Here is a 7,213-nt window from a genome sequence, read left to right as displayed (position 1 = left end):
AGTTAATTTTGGTGTGTGGTGATAGACAACAGTCTAGTTTCATTCTTTTGCAGGTGGCCTTCCAATTTCCCCAGCACCATTTATTGAAGAGGCTTTCCTTTCTCCACTGTATGTTTTTGGCTTTTTTGTCAAAATTATTTGCCCATATAAATATGTTTACTTCTGGACTCTTGATTCTGTTCCACTGGTCCATATGTCTGTTTTGCTGACAATACCATGCTGTTTTGATTACTGATGCTTTGTAGTATAATTTGAAGTCGGGCAGAGTGATGCCTCCAGCCTCATTCTTTTTTCTCAGGATTGCTTTGGCAATTTGGGGTCTTTTGTGCTGCCATACAAATCTGATGGTTTTTTTTTTGTTCTATTTCTTTAGAAAATGTTGATGGGATTTTGATGGGGGTTTGCATGAAATCTGTATAATGCTTTAGGTAATACGGTCATTTTAACTATGTTGATTCTTCCAATCCAAGAACACAGAATATCTTTCCATTTCTTTGTATCTTCTTTGATTTCTTTTAATGGGGTTTTGTAGTTTTCATTATATATCTCCTTCACATGTTTCGTTAAATTTATTCCTAGGTATTTTATTCTTTTTGTTGCAGTTGCAATAGGAATTATTTTTTCCACTCCTTTTTCTGACACTTCATTATTAGAATATAGGAACGCTATGGATTTTTAAACATTGATTTTGTATCCAGAGACTTTACTGTATTCGCCTACTGTTTCCAGTAGTGTTCTTGTGGAGTCTTTAGGGTTTTCTATATAGAGAATCATGTCATCTACAAATAATGACAGTTTGACAACTTTGTTTCCTATTTGGATACCTTTTATATCTTTCTCTTGTCTGATTGCTCTTGCTAGGGCCTCCAATGTTATATTGAATGAGTGGTGATAGTGGACAGCCTTGCTTTGTTCCTGATCTTAGAGGGAAGATTTTTAGTTTTTCACCATTAAGTATAATGTTGGCTGGGGATTTGTCATATATAGCCTTTATTATGTTAAGGTACTTTCCTTCTATACCGATTTGTTAAGTGTTTTGTTCATAGATGGATGCTGTATCTTGTCGAAGGCTTTTTCTGCATCTATTGATATAATCATATGATTCTTATTTTTTGATTTGTTTACATGGTGTATCACATTAATCGATTTGCATATGTTGAACCATCCCTGTGCCCCTGGGATGAAGCCCACTTGATCGTGGTGTATAATCTTTTTAATATGTTGTTGTATTCGGTTCGCTAGTATCTTATCTAGGATTTTTGCATCTGTGTTCATGAGAGATATTGGTCTGTAGGTTTTTTTTGTGTGTATTATCTTTACCAGGTTTTGGTATCAGAGTAATATTGACTTCATAAAATGAGTTAGGAAGTACTGCCTCCTCTTCGATTTTTTGGAAGAGTTTGAGGAGAATAGGTATTAAATCTTCTTTGAATGTTAGGTAGAATTCACTGGTGAAGCCATCTGGTCCTGGACTTTTAGTTTTGAGTAGGTTTTTGATGATTGTTTCAATTTCCATACTGCTTATCAGTCTATTTAGATTTTCCAGTTCTTCTTGATTCAGTCTAGGAAGGTTGTATTTCTCCAAGTATTGGTCCATTTCTTCTAGGTTATTAAATTTGGTGTTATATACTTTTTCATACTATTCCTGTATGATCCTTTGTATTTCTTCAGCGTCTGTCATAATTTCCCCTCTTTCATCCTTGATTTTGTTTATTTGTGTCCTTTCTCTATTTTCTTTAGGGAGTCTGGCCAGGGGTTTGTCAATGTTATTAACCTTCTCAAAGAACCAGCTCCTTGTTGTATTTATTTTTTCTATTTTTTTTTGTTTACTTGTTTGTTTTCAATTTCATTTATTTCTGTTCTAATTTGACAATTTCTTTCCTTTTGCTGGCTTTAGGACTCATTTGTTCTTCCTTTTCTAGTTTTCAAAGATGAAGCGTTAGTTTGTTTATTTGGGCTTGTTCTTTTTTTTGGAGATAGGCCTGTAATGTATAAACTTTCCTCTTATGACCGCTTTTGCTGTGTCTCAAAATTTTTGATATGTTGTACTATCATTATCATTCGTTTCTACGTATCTCTTGATCTCTCTTTTTATTTCTTCCCTGACCCAGTTATTCTTCAGTAGCATGTTTTTTAATCTCCATGTATTTGTCGTTCTTCCTGATTTCTTTTCTCAACTGATCTCTCGTTTCAAAGCATTATGATCAGAGAATATAGTTGATATAATTTCGACCCTCTTACATTTGTTGAGGCTATTTCTGTGTCCAAGTATGTGGTCGATTCTTGAGAATGTTCCATGTGCACTAGAGGAGAATGTATAAGCAGCTGTTTTGGGATGGAAGGCTCTGTAAATGTCAAATATGTCCAGTTGGTCTAATGTGTCATTTAAGGATGTTATTTTCTTATTGATTTTCTGTTTGGATGATCTGTCCACATCTGACAGTGGGATATTTAGGTCCCCTACTACAATAGTGTTTTGGTCTGTTTCTCCCTTTAGTTCTGTTGATTTGAGTCGTTTTGGCTCTCATTGAGTTTTTTCAGAAGTACCATCTTGAATTCTCTGTCATTTAAGTCACATATTTCTATGTTTGTAAGCTTATTTTCCGGAGATTTTTCTCTTTCTTTCTGAGATGCCTTGTCACCTTGGTTGTTCATGTTGTTTAATGGACTGTTTCTGCACCTGGGCATTAATGGAAGTGTATTCTGTTGTTTTTCCAGAAAGAAGATTTATTATATAAAGGTCTCTCTTTAGCCTACTACAAAGAAGGTGCTTTTCTTTTGGCTTCCAGTAGGTGGCGTCTAAGCCTCTTCGATCCCTGCTTTATATAAAGCCTAAATGTCTTTTTTATTTTCTTGTAGATATTTAATCACACCCGCTACCCTCAGTTTCAGTCCCTGTCAGTATTAGCAACAGTTTCGGTAGCGTTTGCTCAGATTCCCCTGGGGCTCCATGGTGATCGGTCTCGAAGAGTATGGGGGGACGATCCCTCTTGGTTGGGAGTTGGGGGCTGTGGCTCAGTCTCGGTTTTGCAACTGGGGCCAGTAAAAATCAACTGTCGATTCTCTGAAGTCCTGTCTCACTTCTCTGCTTTCTGCCCTGATGACTGGGCCCTGTTGCCAGCTGGTAGAAATTCAGGCACTTCCAGGCAGGCCGATCAGTCGCCACACCTTCTTCCCTCCACCTTCTCCTGCAAGGAGCTCCAGTGGCTGCTGTGAGAGGCAGCTTCTTTATTTCTCCCAGTCCACTGCCTGACACCTGGGGTTCTGACCTGTGGTAGGTCTTAGCTCAGACATGCTAGTGTACAGTTTAGGTGTTTTTTTGTTGAGTTTTAGATGTTCAGCTTATTGTTGTTTCAGGGAGAGAAATCTGAGATGTCTCTCACTCACCATGTTTCTCGCCCCACATAGAGTGTTTTAAACAGTGGTTGGCAAGCACAAAATAAATGTTCTGTATTTTAATCTGTTATTGTTATTCTTTGCAGTGGGGAATAGATTGAAAATGATCTGCTTAAGTCAGATGTACATGGCTAGGATTCTCAATTCATTTATTGGCTATTCCTCTTGGTACATTTCTAGCTCTCATTCATATGATTGGGAATAAAATTAATTCCTCCACAGCTGTTCTTTAATCTCTGGTTATTTTCTGACTCTGCCAAATAAATTATTAACCTTTAAACTAAACAATTAGTCCTAGCTTGAAAGAATTTGTATATATCCCCAAGGACATGCACAATGAACAAAGCCTTTGTTTCCTGTTTATACATAAACTACAAAATGTAACTACTGAAACCTCTGATCTCCTCTATGGCTTTTTGAGAAGAAAAAACAGATCATAGTAGTTAATATTTAGCAAAAAGAGAAAACTGGCTGTTTCTGTGTACATCCTTAAAACTCAAAAAGCTCTCTAAGTCTGTTTCCTGCAATTATATTTTCTAATAAAGGTGGTTATTCCTTTATAGTGGGTTGAATTGTCTCCCAAAAAGATATGTGTAACTCCTAGACCATTGGTATCTGTGAGTGTGAATTTATTTGGATCTTAGCAGATATAATTAAGTTACGGGTCTAGAGATAAGATCATCCTGCATGCAGAGTGGGCCCTAAGCCAATGATTGGTCCTTATAAGAGGCAGAAAAGGAGAGACAGACACAGGGGCAAAGCCAGTGCAGATAGAGGTAGAGATTGGAATGAATTGTCTGCAAGTCTGGGGAGGCTAAGGATGGTCAGCAAACACCAGAAACTGGGAGAAGCGGGCAGCATGTGGGATGGACTCTCTTTTGGAGCCTCCAGAAAGAACCAACCCTGCCAAGACCTGGATTTCAGACTTCTGGCTTATGTAACAGAGAGAACAAATTTTCATTGTTTTAAGTGGCCACGTTTGTGGTAATTTGTTATGGGAGCCCTCGGAAGCTAATATAACCCTCATGGTAATAAAGGACATTCTGAATATTTTTTAAATCAGAAACTGAAGAAATTAGAGGGTTGACCTAGACATTCTGCTTCTGCCGGTACAAATAACACTCCCTTTTCTCACACTTTTTATTTATTCCTAAACTAAAATACTTGGGAAAAGGGCAAGTTCTGGTTAACTACTTTTTCCATGCCAATCAATGTTTTTAAGTAATCCGAATATTTCAACAATGTTGCACATAAACTCTTCATTCTTAGATGATACAGAAGGCACTTAGATGATACAGAAGGCAGTTAGATGATACAGAAAGCGTATCTTCGGAGACCTGGAAGTTATCTGTAACATCCCCATCACCCTCACCTGAAATCAATTAATCACCAAATGCTATAAATGCTACCTGCTAAATATCTCTTGTGTTTATCCACTCTTTCTACATGTTCTGTCACTCTCTGGTCCCAGGTGCCATTCACCCTCACGCTGACTGCTGCAGCCACTCAGTTAGTCTCTGCACACTCTCACCGCACTACAGCAAACCTGTCTTTTGACAACACAAGTCTGGTTATGTTATCTCCTGCCTAAAATCCTTCCACAGGGCCTCCAAAGATCAGACTCCTGGAGAGAAGAGACTTCACTTCTTCTCTATTTCAATGCCTAAAACAGTGCATGGCACATGTAGGTGCTCAATAAATGTTCATGGAATGAATGACTTGCACCTACAATGCTCTGCATAATCTAGCTCAGGGTCTAGTCCAGTCCCCACATGTCCTGGCTGTGTGACTCTGGGAAAATTAGTGAAATTCTCGGTTTCATCTGGGGTCCCTCTTTCCTTCTTGCTCACTGTGCCTTAGCCACACTGGACCTCTCAGGTCTTTGCATAGATTTAATTTCTTCCTTCTTCCAGGGTTTTTAACAGGTAGTTTCCTCCTCCTTCTCATACTTCTTCCCTTAGTTAGCATCTATATACCAAGTGCTACTTCCTCAGCAAAACTTCCCAGGTGAGGTGACATCTCCCTATTATAGGCACCCATGACTCCGTAATTATATATTTATTTGGTGATTACTTGTTTATTATCTGCCTCCCCCACTAGGCTTCAAGTTCCATGAGAAGAGAGACAGGTTCTACCTTACTCAGCATCCCCAGAGCTGGGCACAGTGCCTGCTATGCAACCAGGGAATGATGTCTCAACATTGTCATTATGACTGTTGATGTGCATAGCTCATTGTGTGAAAATGGGTTGAGCTTTCTGGCTTTGGGGTTCATGGTATCTGGGCATTCACAGTAACATTCACTGGGACCAAAGATGGGTAGAAGATTCTATCTGATGTGAGTTCTCCTGTGGCCACACTGCTGGGGTATGACGGGAGGTGGAAGAGGAGGGAAGAGAAGCCAGTGTGCGAGTTAGAGTGATGGGCACAGCAGAGGTGGCAGAGATGAGCTGGAGACTCACCAAACCCATGCCCTCCTCTTCCTGGGGACAGAGCAGAATTGCATTTCTCAGCATCTCTTGCAATTAGTAGGGATTCCTCCCCTAAATCCTCAAGCATGCTTCTCCATGTTCTCTGTCCCACCTCGTCTGCTGGCCAGGTGCAGAGGGTCAAGTGACAGCCCAAAGCTCTGGCAGAAGACAGTGACTGCCTGCCCAATAGCCAACTGAGCTTTGCATGAGCAAGAAATAAAATTGTCCTACGTTAAGTCGCTAAGATTGGGGTTATTTGTTGCAAATAACCTTAATAGAGAAGATGAGAATATTTGCCTACTTTTTTTCTCTTTTCCTTTATTTTACTTTTTTGCTCAGATCAGATAGAAATCACACACTGGAATTTAAGGGTACATCGGTGGGTAGAGAATGCTTTGTTCAAGCTGACCGAAGATGGAATTCTTGTTCCATATTGTTTTAATTAGCAAACAAGCTAACAAGTAATTTTCTGTCCTTTTAATTTCATTTTCTAACAAAATGAAAAAACAGAACTTAAAGAATAGTAATTCTTTGAAACTTTGGGGATACATTCTCTGGTATTAATCCTATTCCCAAATCTCATTATCCCATGGAGAATCTCTGACAAAATTTATAGGAGATTGAGCTCTACTTAAAAGCTAAAAAGTGCAATCATCTTCTTAGAAGGAGGATTCTCCTGGGGGTGTGGGATTTTGTGGAATGTGGTTTAAGTTAAGCTTTCACAGCAGGAGTCTTTCATATGAATGAAGATTACTCTCTCAGCTAAGCCTCTTTAGAAGGTCACGGCAGCCAAGGGCAGCATATCCATTTTAGAAACCAAGTCCAAACTTGGATTTAGAGGAACCACAGGATGAAACCTGCCCACTCCATGAGAGCAGGGGCACGTTGGTTTGGGTGCTAGTCCACATTGAACGTCAGGAATCTCAGCTATCAAAGTCGCCACAGCAGCCTCTGAAAAATCAGAAGAGGGTTGTAATAGCATGACGTTTTAAATAGTTGCAACAAGTCAGAGGGCCTCTGAATGTCTGAAGTTTTGGCGATTGTTATGGAATGAATGCTTGTGTGCCCTGCTGCCCCTACCCCAAATGCATGTGTTGAAGCCCTAACATGCCTTTAGGGGGTAATTAGGTTTAGATGAGGGCATGAAGGTAGAGCCCCACCACCCATGAGATTAGTCTTTATAAGAAGAGAAAGAGGCATCAGATCTTCCCCTCTCTTTGCCATGTGAAGACACAGCAAGTAGGCAGCCATCTGTAAGCCAGGAAGAGGGCTCTTGCCAGAAGCCCATCTTGCTAACATGCTGATCTCAGACTTCCTAACCTCTAAACAGAGAAATAAATGTCTGCTG

Source organism: Pteropus medius, unplaced genomic scaffold (genome assembly GCF_902729225.1).
Source record: "Pteropus medius unplaced genomic scaffold, Ma_sr-lr_union100, whole genome shotgun sequence".
NCBI lineage: Eukaryota > Metazoa > Chordata > Mammalia > Chiroptera > Pteropodidae > Pteropus > Pteropus medius.
The sequence above is the reverse complement of the archived record's forward strand: the minus strand, read 5'-3'. Positions refer to the sequence as shown.